The sequence below is a fragment of the Loxodonta africana genome, chromosome 3 (genome assembly GCF_030014295.1).
Source record: "Loxodonta africana isolate mLoxAfr1 chromosome 3, mLoxAfr1.hap2, whole genome shotgun sequence".
Lineage (NCBI taxonomy): Eukaryota > Metazoa > Chordata > Mammalia > Proboscidea > Elephantidae > Loxodonta > Loxodonta africana.
The window spans coordinates 135,484,282-135,500,489 of NC_087344.1; the positions used below are offsets into that span (position 1 = coordinate 135,484,282).

Here is a 16,208-nt window from a genome sequence, read left to right on the forward strand (position 1 = left end):
AACATTCTCTAGAATAGACCACATATTAGGTCATAAAGCAAGCATTAGCAGAATCCAAAACATCGAAATATTACAAAACATCTTCGCTGACGATAAGTCCACAAAGGTAGATAGCAATAGCAGAAAAAGCAGGGAAAAGAAACCAACACTTGGAAATGGAACAATACCCTGTTCAAAAACAACTGGGTTACAGAAAACATGAAGGATGGACTAAAGAAATCCATAGAATCCGATGAGAATGAAAACACTACCTATCAGAACCTTTGGGACACAGCGAATGCAGTGCTCAGAGGTCAATTTATATTAATAAACGCACACATTCAAAAAGAAGAAAGGGCCAAATCAAAAAATTATCCCTACAACTTGAACAAATAGAGCAACTAAAGAAACCCTCAGACACCAGAAGAAAGCAAATAATAAAAATTAGAGCAGAATTAAATGAAATAGAAAACAGAAAAACAACTCAAAGAATTAAGAAGACTAAAACCTGGTTCTTTGAAAAAATCAAAAAAATTGATAAACCATTGGCCAAACTGACAAAATAAAAACAGGAAAGGAAGGAAATAACCCAAATAAGAAATCAGATGGGTGATATTACAACAGACCCAACTGAAATTAAAAGAATCATTTCAGATTACTACAAAAAATTGTACTCTAACAAATTTGAAAACCTAGAAGAAATGGCTGAATTCCTAGAAACACACTACCTACCTAAACTAACACAAACAGAGGTAGAACAACTAAACAAACCCATAAGAAAAGAAGACATTGAAAAGGTAACCAAAAAACTCTCAACAAAAAAAAGCCCTGGCCTGGATGGCTTCACTGCAGAGTTGTACCAGACTTTCACAGGCGAGTTAATGCCACTACTACTAAAGGTATTTCAGAGCATAGAAAAGGACGGAATACTCTCAAACTCATTCTATGAATCCAGCATATCCCTGAAACCAAAACCAGATAAAGACACCACAAAAAAAGAAAATTATAGACATATATCCCCCATGAACTTAGATGCAAAAATCCTCAACAAAATTCTAGCCAATAGAATTCAAGAACATAACAAAATGAAAAAAAAAAAACTCACCATGATCTAGTGGAATTCATACCAGGTATGCAGGGATGGTTCAACATCAGGAAAACAATTAATACATAATCCATCATATAAATAAAACAAAAGAGAAGAACCAGATGAGTTGTGGAATGACATCAAGGACATCATCCATGAAGAAAGCAAGAGGTCACTGAAAAGACAGAAAAGAAAAAAAGACCAAGATGGATGTCAGAGGAGACTCTGAAACTTGCTCTTGAGTGTCGAGCAGCTAAAGCAAAAGGAAGAATTGATGAAGTAAAAGAACTGAACAGAAGATTTCAAAGGGCCTCTCGAGAAGACAAAGTAAAGTATTATAATGACATGTGCAAAGAGCTGGAGATGGAAAACCAAAAGGGAAGAACACACCTGGCATTTCTCAAGCTGAGAGAACTGAAGAAAAAATTCAAGCCTCGAGTTGCAATAGTGAAGGATTCCATGGGGAAAATATTAAATGATGCAGAGAGCATCAAAAGAAGATGGAAGGAATACACAGAGTCATTATACCAAAAAGAATTAGTCGATGTTCAACCATTTCGAGAGGCGGCATATGATCACGAACCGATGGTACTGAAGGAAGAAATCCAAGTTGCTCTGAAGGCACTGGCAAAAAACAAGGCTCCAGGAATTGATGGAATCTCAACTGAGATGTTTCAACAAACAGATCCACCGCTGGAGGTGCTCACTTGTCTATGCCAAGAAATATGGGAGACAGCTTCCTGGCCAACTGACTGGAAGAGATCCATATTTATGCCTATTCCCAAGAAAGGTGATGCAACTGAATGTGGAAATTATAGAACAATATCATTAATATCATATGCAACCAAAATTTTGCTGAAGATCATTCAAAAACAGCTACAGCAGTATAACGACAGGGAACTGCCAGAAATTCAGGCTGGATTCAGAAGAGGGCGTGGAACCAGGGATATCATTGCTGACGTCAGATGGATCCTGGCTGAAAGCAGAGAATACCAGAAGGATGTTTACCTGTGTTTTATTGACTATGCAAAGGCATTCGACTGTGTGGATCATAACAAACTATGGATAACACTGCGAAGAATGGGAATTCCCGAACACTTAATTGTGCTGATGAGGAACCTTTACATAGATCAAGAGGCAGTTGCTTGGACAGAACAAGGGGATGCTGATTGGTTTAGAGTCGGAAAAGGTGTGTGCCAGGGTTGTATTCTTTCACCATACCTATTCAATCTATATGCTGAGCAAATAATCCGAGAAGCTGGACTATATGAAGAAGAACAGGGCATCAGGATTGGAGGAAGACTCATTAACAACCTGCGTTATGCAGGAGATGCAACCTTGTTTGCTGAAAGTGAAGAGGACCTGAAGCACTTACTAATGAAGATCAAAGACCACAGCCTTCAGTATGGACTGCACCTCAACATAAACAAAAATCCTCACAACTGGACCAATGAGCAACATCGTGATAAACGGAGAAAAGATTGAAGTTGTCAAGGAGTTCATTTTACTTGGATCCACAATCAACAGCCATGGAATCAGCAGTCAAGAAATCAAAAGACTCATTGCATTGGGCAAATCTGCTGCAAAGGACCTCTTTAAAGTGTTGAAGAGCAAAGATGTCACCCTGAAGACTAAGGTGCGTCTGACCCAAGCCATGGTATTTTCGATCACATCATATGCATGTGAAAGCTGGACAATGAATAAGGAAGACCAAAGAAGAGTTGACGCCTTTGAATTGTGGTGTTAGCAAAGAATATTGAATATACCATGGACTGCCAAAAGAAAGAACAAATCTGTCTTGGAAGAAGTGTGGCCAGAATGCTCCTTAGAGGCAAAGATGGCGAGATAGCGTCTTACATACTTTGGACATGTTGTCAGGAGGGATGAGTCCCTGGAGAAGGACATCCTGCTTGGCAGAGTACAGGGTCAGTGGAAAAGAGGAAGACCCTCAACGAGGTGGATTGACACAGTGGCTGCAACAATGAGCTCAAGCATCACAATGATTGTAAGGATGACACAGGACTGGGCAGTGTTAAGTTCTATTGTGCATAGGGTCGCTATGAGTCGGAACTGACTCGATGGCACCTAACAACGAGAACAACAGCATTGTCCCTAATTTTTGTTCCGTGATCTTTATCGTTTTAGACTTTATATTTAGGTCTTTGACCCATTTTGAGTTAGTTTTAGTGCAAGGTGTGAGGTATGGGTCTTGTTTCATTTTTTTGCAGATGGATATCTAGTTATGCCAGCACCATTTCTTAAAAAGACTTTTTCCCCATTTAACTGAGATTGGGCCTTTGTAAAATACCAGCTTCCTGTATGTGGATGGATTCATGTCTGGATTCTCAATTCCGTTCCATTGTTCTATGTATCTGTTGTTGTACCAGTACCAGGTTGTTCTGACTACTGTGGCTGTATAATAGCTTCTAAAATCAGGTAGAGTGAGGCCTCCCACTTTGTTCTTCTTTTTGAGTAATGCTTTTCTTCTCCGGGGCCTCTTTCCCTTCCATATGAAGTTGGTGATTTTTTTCTCCAATTGATTAAAAAATGTAGTTGGAATTTGAATTGGAATTGCATTGTGTGTATATATGGCTTTTGGTAGAATAGACATTTTTATAACGTTATGTCTTCCTATCCATGAGCAAGGCATGTTTTTCCACTTATCTAGGTCTCTTTTGGTGTCTTACAGTAGTGCCTTGTGGTTTACTTTGTATAGGTCTTTTACATCTCTGGTTAGATTTATTCCTAAGTATTTTATCTTCTTGGGGGCTCCTGTAAATGGTATTGATTTGGTGATTTCCTCTTCAATGTTCTTTTTGTTGGTATAGAGGAATCCAACTGATTTTTGTATGTTTATCTTATATCAATACTCTGCTGAATATTCATTTCAGTAGTTTTCTTGAGGATTCTTTAGGGTTTTCTGTGTATAAGATCATGTCATCTGCAAATAGAGATACTTTTACTTCTTCCTTACCTGTCTGGATGCCCTATATTTCTTTATCTCGCCTAATTGCTCTGGCTAGGACTTCCAGCACAATGTTGAATAAGAGTGGTGATAAGGGGCATCCTTGTCTGGGTCCCATTCTCAAGAGGAATGCTTTCAGAATGTCCCCATTTAGGATGATATTGGCTGTTGGTTTGTATAAATGCCCTGTATTATGTTCAGGAATTTTCCTTCTATTCCTATTTTGCGGAGAATTTTTACCATGAATGGGTGTTGTACTTTGTCAAATGCCTTTTCAGCATCAATTGATAATATCATGTGGCTCTTGTCTTTTGTTTTATTTATATGGTGGATTACATTAATTGTTTTTCTAATGTTGAACCATCCCTGCATTCCTGGTATAAATCCCACTTGGTCTTGGTGAATTGTTTTTTTGATATGTTGTTGAATTCTATTGGCTAGAATTTTGTTGAGGATTTTTGCAACTAAGTTCATGAGGACATAGGTCTGTAATTTTCTTTTTTTTTTGTGGTGTCTTTACCTGTTTTTGGTATCAGGGATATGCTGCCTCCATAGAATGAGTTTGGGAGTATTCCATCTTTTTCTATGCTTTGAAATACCTTTTAGTAGTGGTGTTTAACTCTTCTCTGAAAGTTTGGTAGAACTCTGCAGTGAAGCCATCAGGGCCTGGGCTTTTTTTTTTTGCTGGAAGTTTTTTGATTACCTTTTCAATCTCTATTTTTGTTATGTGCCTATTTAGTTTTTCTACTTCTATTTGTATTAGTTTAGGTAGGTAGTGTGTTTCTAGGAATTCATCCATTTCTTCCAGGTTTTGAAATCTGTTAGAGTACAGTTTTTCGCAGTAATCTGAAATGATTCTTTTAATTTCTTTTGGGTCTGTTGTGATATGGGCCATCTCATTTCTTATTTGGGTTGTTTCCTGTATTTCTTTAGTCAGTCTGGCAAATGGTTTATCAATTTTGTTATTTTTTTCAAAGTACCAGCTTTTGGCCTTGTTAATTCTTTCAATTGTTTTTCTGTTCTCTAATTCATTTAGTTCAGCTCTAATTTTTTTTTTTTCTTCTGGTGCCTGACAGTTTCTTTTGTTGCTCTTTGTTTGTTCAAGTTGAAAGGACAGTTCTTTGATTTTGGCCCTTTCTTCTTTTAGAATGTGTGCATTTTTTTAATGTAAATTGACCTCTGAGCACTGCTTTCGCTGTGTCCCAAAGGTTCTGATAGGAAGTGTTTTCATTCTCACTGGATTCTCTGAATTTCTTTATTCCCTCCTTAATGTCTTCTATAACCCAGTCTTTTTTGAGGAGGGTATTGTTCAGTTTCCAAGTATTTGATTTCTTTTCCACGGTTTTTCTGTTATTGATTTGCACTTTTATGGCCTTATGGCCTGAGAAGATACCTTGTAATAGTTCGATGTTCTGGATTCTGCAAAGGCTTGCTTTATGACCTAATATGTGGTCTATTCTAGTGAATGTTCCATGTGCACTAGAAAAGAAAGCATACTTTGCAGCTGTTGGGTGGAGTGTTCTGTATATGTCTACGAGGTCAAGTTTGTTGATTGTGACAATTAGATCTTCCATGACTTTATTGAGCTTCTTACTGCATGTCCTGTCCTTCACCGAGAGTGGTGTGTTGAAGTCTCCTACTGTAATTGTGAAGGTGTCTATCTGACTTTTCAATGCTGTTAGACTTTGTTTTTTGTATCTTGCAGCCCTGTCATTGAGTGCATAAATATTTAATATGGTTATATCTTCCTGGTAAATTGTCTCTTTAATAATTATATACTGTCCTTCCTTATCCTTTGTGGTGGAATTAACTTTAAAGTCTATTTTGTTGGAAATTAACATTGCCACTCCTGCTCTTTTTTGATTGTTTTTTGTTTGATATATTTTTTTCATCCTTTGAATTTTAATTTGTTTGTATCTCTAATTCTATGGTGTGTTTCCTGTAGGCAGCATATAGCTGTATTATGTTTTTTTATCCAATCTGCCATTCTGTGTCTCTTTATTGGTGCCTTTGGTCCATTTATAGTCAGTGTAATTATAGATAGGTATGAGTTTAGTGCCATCATTTTGATGTCTTTTTTTGTGTGTTGTTGACAATTTCATTTTCCAATTACTTTTTTGTGCTGAGGTTTTTTTTTTTTTGTAAATTGTGTGTTCCGCTTTTTCATTGTAGTTGAATTTATTTTTGTTGAGTCCTTGTGTTTATCTTGGTTTTTATTTTGAAGTATGGAGTTGCTTTTCCTCATTGTGATTACCTTAGTATTTACCCCTAATTTTCTAATTAAAATCTTCACTTGTATCTCCCTATATTGCCTTGATTTCCTCTCCATATGGAAGATCTATGCCTCCTTTATTTAGTCCCTCTTTATTGATTATTGTCATCTTTTACATAATGATGTCAATGATTCCTTGTCCTGAGCTCTTTTTTTTTTTTTTTATTTCGTTTTTGTGATTTCCCTATTTGAGTTGATATCAGGATGTTCTGTTCTGTGTCCTTGTGCTGTGTTGATATCTGATATTGTTGATTCTCTGACCAAAGAATTTCCTTTAGTAATTCTTGTAGCTTTGGTTTGGTTTTTGCAAATTCTCTAAGCTTGCGTTTATCTGTAAATGACTTAATTTCACCTTCATATTTGAGAGTTTTGCTGGATATATGAGTCTTGGCTGGCAATTTTTCTTCTTCAGTGCTATATATGTCATCCCACTGCCTTCTTGCCTGCATGGTTTCTTCCAAGTAGTCCTAATTATTCTTATTGATTCTCCTTTGTAGGTGACATTTTGTTTATCCCTGGCTGCTTTTAAATTTTTCTCCTTATCTTTGGCTTTGGCAGGTTTGACGATAATATGTCTTGGTGATTTTCTTTTTGGATCTGCCTTGTATGGGGTTCAATGAGCATCTTGGATAGATATCCTTTCATCTTTCACGCTGTCAGGGAAGTTTTCTGCCCACAGATGTTCAACAATTCTCTGTGTATTTTCTGCTATCCCTCCCTGTTCTGGAATTCCAATCACATGCAAGTTCTTCTTCTTGATATAGTCCCACGTGATTCTTAGGTTTTCTTCATTTTTTTTAATTCTTTTATTTGATTTTTCTTCAAATATATTGGTGCGAATTGCCTTATCCTCCATCTCCCCAATCCTGCATTCCAATTCCTCAATTCTGCTCCCCCGACTTCCTATTGAGTTGTCTAATTCTGCAATTTTATTGTTAAATCTTTTGAATTTCTGAATGCTGCCTTTCTATGCATTCTTGCAGCTTATTAAATTTTTCACTATGTTCTTGAATAATCTTTTTGGTTTCTTCAACTGTTTTATCTGTGTGTTCCTTGGCTTTTTCTGTATATTTCCTTATTTCATTTCTGATGTCATCCCTGATGTCTTGAAGCATTCTGTATCTTAGTCTTTTATATTCTACATCTGGCAATTCCAGGAATATATCTTCATCTTGGGAAAAGTCTTCATTCTCTGATTTGGGGATTTGTAGAAGTAATCATGGTCTGCTTCTTTATGTGATTTGATATCGACTGCTGTCCCCGAGCCATCTATAAGTTATTATAATGATTTATTTTATATTTGCTCAATATGCCTTATCTTCTTGTTTTGTTTTGTTTCAGTACACCAAGATGGGCTACTAGAATGCTCTAACTTGTTGGAGCCCTTGAATCACTTATGTCCTGTTATCAGATGTTTAGAGGTGTTAGCAGGTATATGAACCTATGAGTCCACTCAGTATTCTTGAATAGAATCAGCTCAGGTGTCCTGATAGTGGGTCACCTAGAGTGTGGTGTAGGCTTTCACCTACTATCTTAGAGGAGTAGTGGTGATGTTTGTATGCACCAGTTTCTAGTAGCCTCAAGGGGTCACACTCTGAGGAGGGCAGAGTGCTGACAGCCTTCCCCCAAGTGCCAGTGAGGAAGTAGCATCTCTGTTCTCTAGAGCACTCTGGTCGGTGGGCTCTGCAGCTGAACCTTAGGCACCTAATGCTTGTATCTCTGAAGACTGGTAGACACCACTATCCTCGGACCCCTTTAGGAGGTGGCTGGGTGGTGTGGATGGAGCCTCAGCCCTCAGTTCCTGCTGTGGGTCAGTGGGGGCTCTATTTAATAGGCAGAGAAGTATCAGACCTCCAAAACCTGCCTCTCCAATGCTCTGCTGAAACAAATACAGTCAGACCTCTAACAGAATTGCCTTTGCATTATAATAGCCACCTGGTTCCATGTAGAGGTGAAAGCCAAAGACTGTGGATCTCTCATGCCTGGATGGAGCTGCTTCTGTTCTGATCTTTCAGTTTAGGGAAGTCAGGAAAGGATTTTTCCTCTGATTGTTAATTGCTGCTTTTCCCAGGCCAGGAGAATGGGTTAGGAAAAAACCCCTCTGTCTGGCCCAAGGAATTTGGATGTTAATGAAGCCGACTGGGGCAGGGAGGGGAGGGATCAGATAGGAGAGAGGAGAGAGTAGCATGGTAGAATAGACAAAATCACTTATCTTGTATGGTGAAGGCTGTTTTATCTGAGATTCCAGAGGGGTGTGTAGCCTGTGTGTGCTGGTTGGGGTCTCGTGAGATTGCTCCAGGAGTTAGGGCTGTGTCCTGTGCTTGCCTTTCAGGAATCCACCATCAGCCCCAACGCACTTGCTCCAAAGCCCAGCACCAAGGGATTAGGGCTGGGGCACTCTTTTTGTGTGGCCTCTCATCCCCCTGTCACTCAGATTGGTTTGTAGCTTCTGTGCCCTAGCTGGGTCCCCATGGCGATTTCCCCTGGGGGTTAGAGCTGCGTCCCGTGCTTACTTTGTCGCAGGAAGCCACCATCAGCCCTGCCGCACTCGCTCCAAAGCCCAGCACCAAGGGATCTGAGCTGGGGTGCTGCATACGCCAGGCTCCAGAACTAGTCGCCACTTCTGCGTGGTCTCTCGTTCCCCTGTGAGTCAGGTTGGTGTGTAGCCTGTGTGTGCTGTCTGGGTCCCTGCTGAGGTTGTCCCAGGCAGTTAGGGCTGCATCCCATGCTTGCCTTGTCTCAGGAAGCCACCATTGGCCCTGTTGCACTATCACCAATGTGCCACACCAAGGGCTCAGGACTGGGGCGCAGTGCGCCAGGCTCCGGAACTAGTCACTGCTTCAGCATGGTCTCTCAATCCGCTGTCACTCAGGTTGATTCCTTAGTTCTGTGTTTGATGGTCAGGGTTTGTAGATTGTCATGTATGTAATCGATTCACTTGTTTTTTCAAGTCTTTATTGCAAGAGCGTTCAGCGTAAGCTTCTGCCTAGTCAGCCATCTTGGTCCTGCCACCTATTACTGCTTTTTGTTATCAGTATCTTTATAAATCATGTCTTTGTCTTTGGGGGCTGGAACCATTACATATAAACTTATGGATATATTTTAATACATACATACATGAAAATACACAAATAAAAATTTACTCCGATGATGAAGAAGAACTGGACGGCATTGGCATTTTGTCAGTTGTGGTAATAAGTCCTCTTGTAGAAGGTTCTGGATCATCTGGATTATGCCTGGGAATGGCGACAGTGTTTCTATTCAGAAAATTAGTTAGAGTTGTCTATATGGTCCTTTTCTTTTTTTCTTCATATGTTTCATGGTAACATTTCACTGCTTCCTGAATCTGCCTGTCAGTGTTAGCTAAGGGATCAGCATTTGGGTCCATGTTTTCAAGGAGCTGAAGTCCCTGATTTAAAAAAAAAAGAGAGAAAGAAGTCCCTGATTTAGTTTAGAAAAAACTCCAGCTAATCATTTCACTATAAATTTTTTTTAAATAATTTTTATTTTGCTTTAAGTGAAAGTTTACAAATCAAGTCAGTCTCTGACATATAAACTTATATACACCTTACTACATACTCTCGTTTACTCTCTCCATAGTGAGTCAGCCCACTCCCTCCTTCCAGTCTCTCCTTTTGTGACCATTTTGCCAGTTTCTAACCCTCTCTACCCTCCCATCTCCCCTACAGACAGGAGATGCCAACACAGTCTCAAGTGTCCACCTGATATAAGTAGCTCACTCTTCATCAGTATCTCTCTCCAACCCATTGTCCAGTCCCTTCCATGTCTGATGAGTTGTCTTAGGGAATGGGTCCTGTCCTGGGCCAACAGAAGGTTTGGGGACCATGACCGCCGGGATTCTTCTAGTCTCAGTCAGACCATTAAGTCTGATCTTTTTATGAGAGTTTGGGGTCTGCATCCCACTGTTCTCCTGCTCCCTCAGGGGTTCTCTGTTGTGCTCCCTGTCAGGGCAGTCATCGGTTGTGGCTGGGCACCATCTAGTTCTTCTGGTCTCAGGATGGTGTAAGTCTCTAGTTCATGTGGCCCTTTCTGTCTCTTGGGCTCATAGTTATCATGTGACCTTGGTGTTCTTCATTCTCCTTTGATCCAGGTGAGTTGAGACCAATTGATGCATCTTAGATGGCCCCTGTTGGCATTTAAGACCCCAGACGCCACACTTCAAAGTGGGATGCAGAATGTTTTCTTAATAGAATTTATTTTGCCAATTGACCTAGAAGTCCCCTTAAGCCATAGTCCCCAAACCCCCACCCTTGCTCTGCTGACCTTCGGAGCATTCAGTTTATCCCAGAAACTTCTTTGCTTTTGGTCCAGTCCAGTTGAGCTGACCTTCCCTGTATTGAGTATTGTCCTTCCCTTTACCTAAAGTAGTTCTTATCTACTAACTAATCAGTAAATAACCCTCTCCCACCCTCCCTCCCTCCCCCCCATAACCACAAAAGAACGTGTTCTTCTTGGTTTATACTACTATAAAATAAGACTCTTGGTAAGCCTGAGGCCTATGCCAGTTGTGCAGGTTCCAGACTGCGAACGATTGCCCTGCTTAACTTCACTGCCCAGAGGATTTCACATATGGCCTGAATTCAAGGCCAGGCACAGAACCTCAGCACCTTCACCTTGGAGTGTATGTTGCTTCAGAGAAGAGACCGCCATAGGTTACAAACAAGTTGTATGACTATTTTGTACCTGCTTGTTGTTAAATGTCTGTAAGAATTGAATCCACAGCTTTTTTTTTCATGTAACTAAAAACCTGTTATCAAGTTTTTTGAGATTGGGGACTCTCTCCTCAGCATTTCTCACATTTAGAAGCTGGTCCAGCTCCTAGTTACTATGCCACTTGGAAGCCAGAGTCTCACTTCCCTCAGGGGCCCTCCTGCCAGCCAGGCTCATCAGAGGAGAGCCATCCCCAGGTCAGCCCCGACATCTGCTATTGGCTTATCTGCTGTTGCACCCCAGCAGTCAGGTTTGGTGGCCCAGATGGCAACCCCTACTGCCCGTGTCATCATGGGCTCTTCTGTCACTGGGCCATGCCATCACTGGAGGCTTCAGTGGAGTAAATAATGCTGAGCCCTCAAGGCCTGACATCACTTGCCAGGAGCCTCAGAGAGCCTAACCAGCATACCAGCAACAGCAGTTTGGCCCTTGCCGCTATGAGATGAAACAGTTTTTGGAGAGTGCCCAGAACCAGAGTGACCTCAAGCTTTGTGAGGGTTTCAGTGAGGTGTTGAAGCAGTGCAGATTTGCAAATGGATTAGTGTAATCAAGTTCAAATAGAAGAAATGGAAAATCTGCTTTCATGACCAGGTTAATGTGGCATAAAACTGTAGTTTTTAGAAAATAGGAACGAGAATCTAGTTGCCTAGCAGCATTGCGTTGGTGAGGCAACCTGCACGTGTATTTGGGGGAGAGGCAGGAAGTTTTCCTAGTCAGGTTTTACCACAATAATGCTACATAACAGAATCCCCCAAAATGTGAACGGTTTATGAAAATAAATATTAATATCTTCCTCACGTAACTCAAATTGGCCACTGAAGTTACTTCCAGCCTACTAGTTACCTTCAAGTCTATTTCACGTGTCCTTTTCATTTGTGATTGACCTTGAGAAGCAAGTCCTGCCTGGGGCCTGCTGTCCTCATGTGGAGTGCAGGTGGGGCACAACGGAGCTACCAGGAACCTGTAATGTCTTCTTAAAACTCTGCTTAGAAACGACACACTAAATAAAGTGGGGAAATATAACGTTTCCACAAGAGCAAGGCAGGAATAGTGAATATATGTTGAATAATAAAATCTTCCATAGGGGGGACTAGACCTAGCCAGCATATCAAACAGTTAATGCCATTCTAATACAGTTAATGATAACCTATTACATATTGTAGCTGATTACGTATCCTATTAGCTGATGAGCCTGGGTGTAACCTTGATTATATCATAAGCGTAGTATTATCTCTAGACTAAAGTATATTGCTCTTCTTTTGTTAGCATCATTTAAGATAAACACAAAAATGTTAGAAGGCTAGAGCAAAGGGATGGAGGTAAACCTATGCTGGCTTAAGAGTATGGATACCTACTAGCTATGATTGAGTTGAGGGGATAACAGAATCATGGAACATGTGCAGTTTAGGAATGGATATGCCAATAACAGTGTTTCTAATGACATTTAACATTGGGTTATTACACTAATGCTCTCCATAGGGCACACTGAGAACTGACCCAAGAGCAGGTCTCTGCCTTTTTAAAAATCACAGCCTCATTCCTTGAAGAAGAACAAACAGTGGCTACTCTAAAAGTCAGAACCTGGCACAGAGGCAAAACCCTTCCCTACTGACTGGGAAAGTTGCCCTCATCACTAAGACATATACATTGAGGAGTTAATTTTTGTTCCTATTGAGAACTGAAGCTTTACAGGAAGCTCTACTGCCAACATGTAGTAGGCAGCATTTTAGAACCATGGCCAGGATAGCTTTAGCTAAAATATCAGAGTCTAAGAAAAACAAGATATTTATGCAAATCCAGATTTTAAATATTAAAAAAAAATTAGTACACACAAATTCCCAGTCTCCTGAGGCAGAATGATGAGAACTTGTACCAAACAGCATTGAACAGGAATTCCATTTTACAGAAAGAGAAATTGCAACTACTTTTCCATTATTTAAATGAGCTTAGTTCTTGAACCCCTGTTTCCTCCGGGGGTAGAAAACTTCTTTCCAATACAAGTCCTTTTTTTTTTTTTTGGTGTAAACTCATTCTGTATTTGGTATGTGATCAAGGAAGAAGAATCACACTCCAGGCTCTTCCCCGAGAATTGAGAAGAAGCATACCTTGGGAGAGAGGTGTCTGTGTCATGCCATGGTCCTATCAGCCAGCGCAGAAAAGGAGTTACCCAAATAGCTAAGAGCTGTATCACCAGGTTCACACATTTTGCTTCGAGATTGGCTGCCCTAGCAAGTTGAACTTTCCCTTAAACTCATCTCACTGTTACTGAAGAGCATAGGCTGAGGGAACAGAACAGGGAGAAAAAATCAGCTGATTATATTGAGGAGCTGGTAGCGTGGGGGGGGGGGGGAAAAAAGAGTTAAAAACAGGCTAAAAGGTCCAGAACCCGCAGATTGATCTTTTTCTGTCTAAACAGAATAGGTACATGTCAGGCTATGGCTGCAGTTTCCATTTCCCTCACACTCTACTAAATATAGGAACAAAGACAAACGAGGATGGGGTTTAGTTGGCAGGCATCTGAGTCACTTCCCATTGCAGGGCTAAGTGTTCTACTCTATTCCTACATTTGTAATGTGGTTTTCAGACTGCAGTGTCCTAAAAGGGTAGTAGAGGTGAGTGAGAAGGTAACCACTGGTGAGGTAGTTATCTAGATACAAGAGGCTTCAAGGAACCCACGGCACAGAAGGAAACTTATACTATTTTTTTTTTTTTTTTTTTTTACTGTGTCAGCCCTTTACAAGGATCAGTACACAGGCACGTGGATGCTCATATTGTGTGTTAGATCCTGCTTTCTCTTCTGGTGTAGTGTTTATGGACAAACTCCCAACCCTGGCCCCAACTCTTAAAGTCTTTTGACTTTGGATTTTGTGAATGTTCTGACAGCCAAGAAACATCAAGCCAGTAACTGCTTTTTTTCCTTTTAAACGGGAACAGAAGAGGGTTCAGAGTGAGCACTGTCTGATTAACAAAGAGATCTGACACCCAAGTCACAAATTTTAAAATTTCTCAACTTCAAATGGCCCATCCCTGAGAACTATTGAAAATTTGTAAAGGGGATACTTTTTGTCTCTCATCACACCAGACCAGATGCTATGGCTATGACGAGGGTCAAAGCACCTGACTCTTATGGTAATTTCCAGATCAGCTCTCCTGAAGAAGGGTGAGATGATTTTTTCCACTGGGCTCATTTGTAACCTATTCGTCAGGGACGTCAGAGCAGCCTGAGTCAATGAAGGGCCTTCCTGAAGGAAGAATGGCTAGGAGTCAGGGCTGTAGCCCAGAGAGTGCCTATCAGTAATACGGCACAAGGCTAAGTCTTACCTCATTTAAGGGTGGATGAGTGGAGGTAGGCACCATGGGCTGAACTTTTGTGAAGAGGGACACAGAGGACCAAACAGGGTCTCTCAGAGAATGGCATGAGAGACACTTTTGTAACCTCATAAATATGTAATACTAGCATTCCAGTGTCCAGGTCTTACTGGAGGTGCTTTTTTCTTTTAAATAGCTATCCTACAAATTAAAAGCCCCTGTAATTTCAGTTTTCCCCGTATGCCCCATGTTCCAAATAAACTATCACTGAATTGAGGCTGAAATTTTCCTATAGTGATGTAACCTTCTCTCCAGCTTGAGGGTTCTTGTTGCTGTCAAGTCAGCTCTGACTCATGGCAACCAGATGTAGGTAATGTGATTATTATACTAACACACCAAGCAAGGTTTTTTTTTACATTATAGGAGTCCCAGGGCGGCCGAAATAGTTAAGTGCTCTACTACTAGCCTAAGAGTTGGTGGCTGGAACCTACCCACGTCTGGCAATCTGGTTCTGAATCAACTCAATGGCAGCTAACAACAACAGCAACATTGCCTTCTGTTTTGTGTAGTCTTGAATCCTTATTCTTAAACCTGTATTTTCTATATCCAGTAATACCCAAGGTGTTTTTAATTTTGCTGTTATTTTTACTGTTTTCTCATGGTGGCAACTCTTTCTCATTCTAGAATTTCCCTAAAGAACCATTATCCCTTCGTACCCACATTTTTCTTAGCTGAAAAATTTCACTCAATGGATTTATGAACTGAAAATAAGTTTGTGCTTCCCTGGAAGGACTGTTATATCCTTAGCCTTGTGGTCTCTCACCATAGCTTGTGAAACAGGATGTTAAAATGACACTTTTCCTGCTTGAGACTTTACAAAGCTGAGAACACTAGGTGCCAAATAAGCACACTTTCTAAAACAAGATGCTAGACCCTCTTTTCTAGGGTTGACATAATAAAAAAAAAAATGAAAAGAAAAAAAAAGAGAAACTTCATGTCAGGTAATGAGAATAAGCCTCATTAACTTATCAGTTTATGAAATCGTTTTAACAATTCTTCTTTTACCACTATTGTTTGCTTGTGACTTAGACTTATAGAACCTAGTTTTAAAAGATACTTTTCCTTGAATCAATTATAAGAAGAAAGCTGATGCTGGAAGAAAGACTCGAAATCGTTTTCTTCCATTTCTAAGTGATATTAAAAATATTGCTTTAGAGCCCAAAAGAAATAACTAGTCTTAGATTCTTCATCACTAGACTCTCTCACACCTTTACAGCTTCATCAACAAAAGCAAACACAAAAACAAATGAGAGAGAGAAACTTCTTGGATCTAGTAAGCTAATAATGATATTGTTTATTCAGGCCTGGGTGGTGTGCCCACCATTCCTCCAACATCAATCTCTGTGGCTCAGGAAGTACAGGACCGCTATACTTAACCCAGCTTGGGTTTAACTCTTGAAATTGCCAAGTTTAATTCTAGGACATGGAAAAATCTGGCATATACTTTTTGATTTACAATAGAACTTTCAGCTTTAAATGTTTTAGAGGTGACCTATTGGCAACCCAGTTGGAGATCATATTTTTAGCTAGGTGTGGCCGTGTGATTAAGTTTGCACATGGAATATGAACAGAAGGGTATATATCCCACTTGTGGGTCTTGGCCAGATAAATTTGAGCCTGCACTCCACTGGTCCCTTTTTTCCTTCCCATTGTTTGGATCCTAGATGTGACAGCAGCTTTGACCTTGCAGATGAGTACAATGCATTAGTGGGTACAGAACATCAACTGGAAAAGAGCCCGAATATCTTAATGGCCCGGGGCAGGAATGCTTCCACACAAGCCTAGAGTGGTAGGAATGTAACATG

The 16,208-nt window shown here is 40.3% G+C and overlaps 1 pseudogene; it reads left to right on the plus strand.

The window, feature by feature from the left end:
* The first annotated feature begins 10,976 nt into the window (after positions 1–10,976).
* On the plus strand, positions 10,977–11,929 carry LOC135230753 (coiled-coil-helix-coiled-coil-helix domain-containing protein 2-like; annotated as a pseudogene).
* Positions 11,930–16,208: the final 4,279 nt, after the last annotated feature.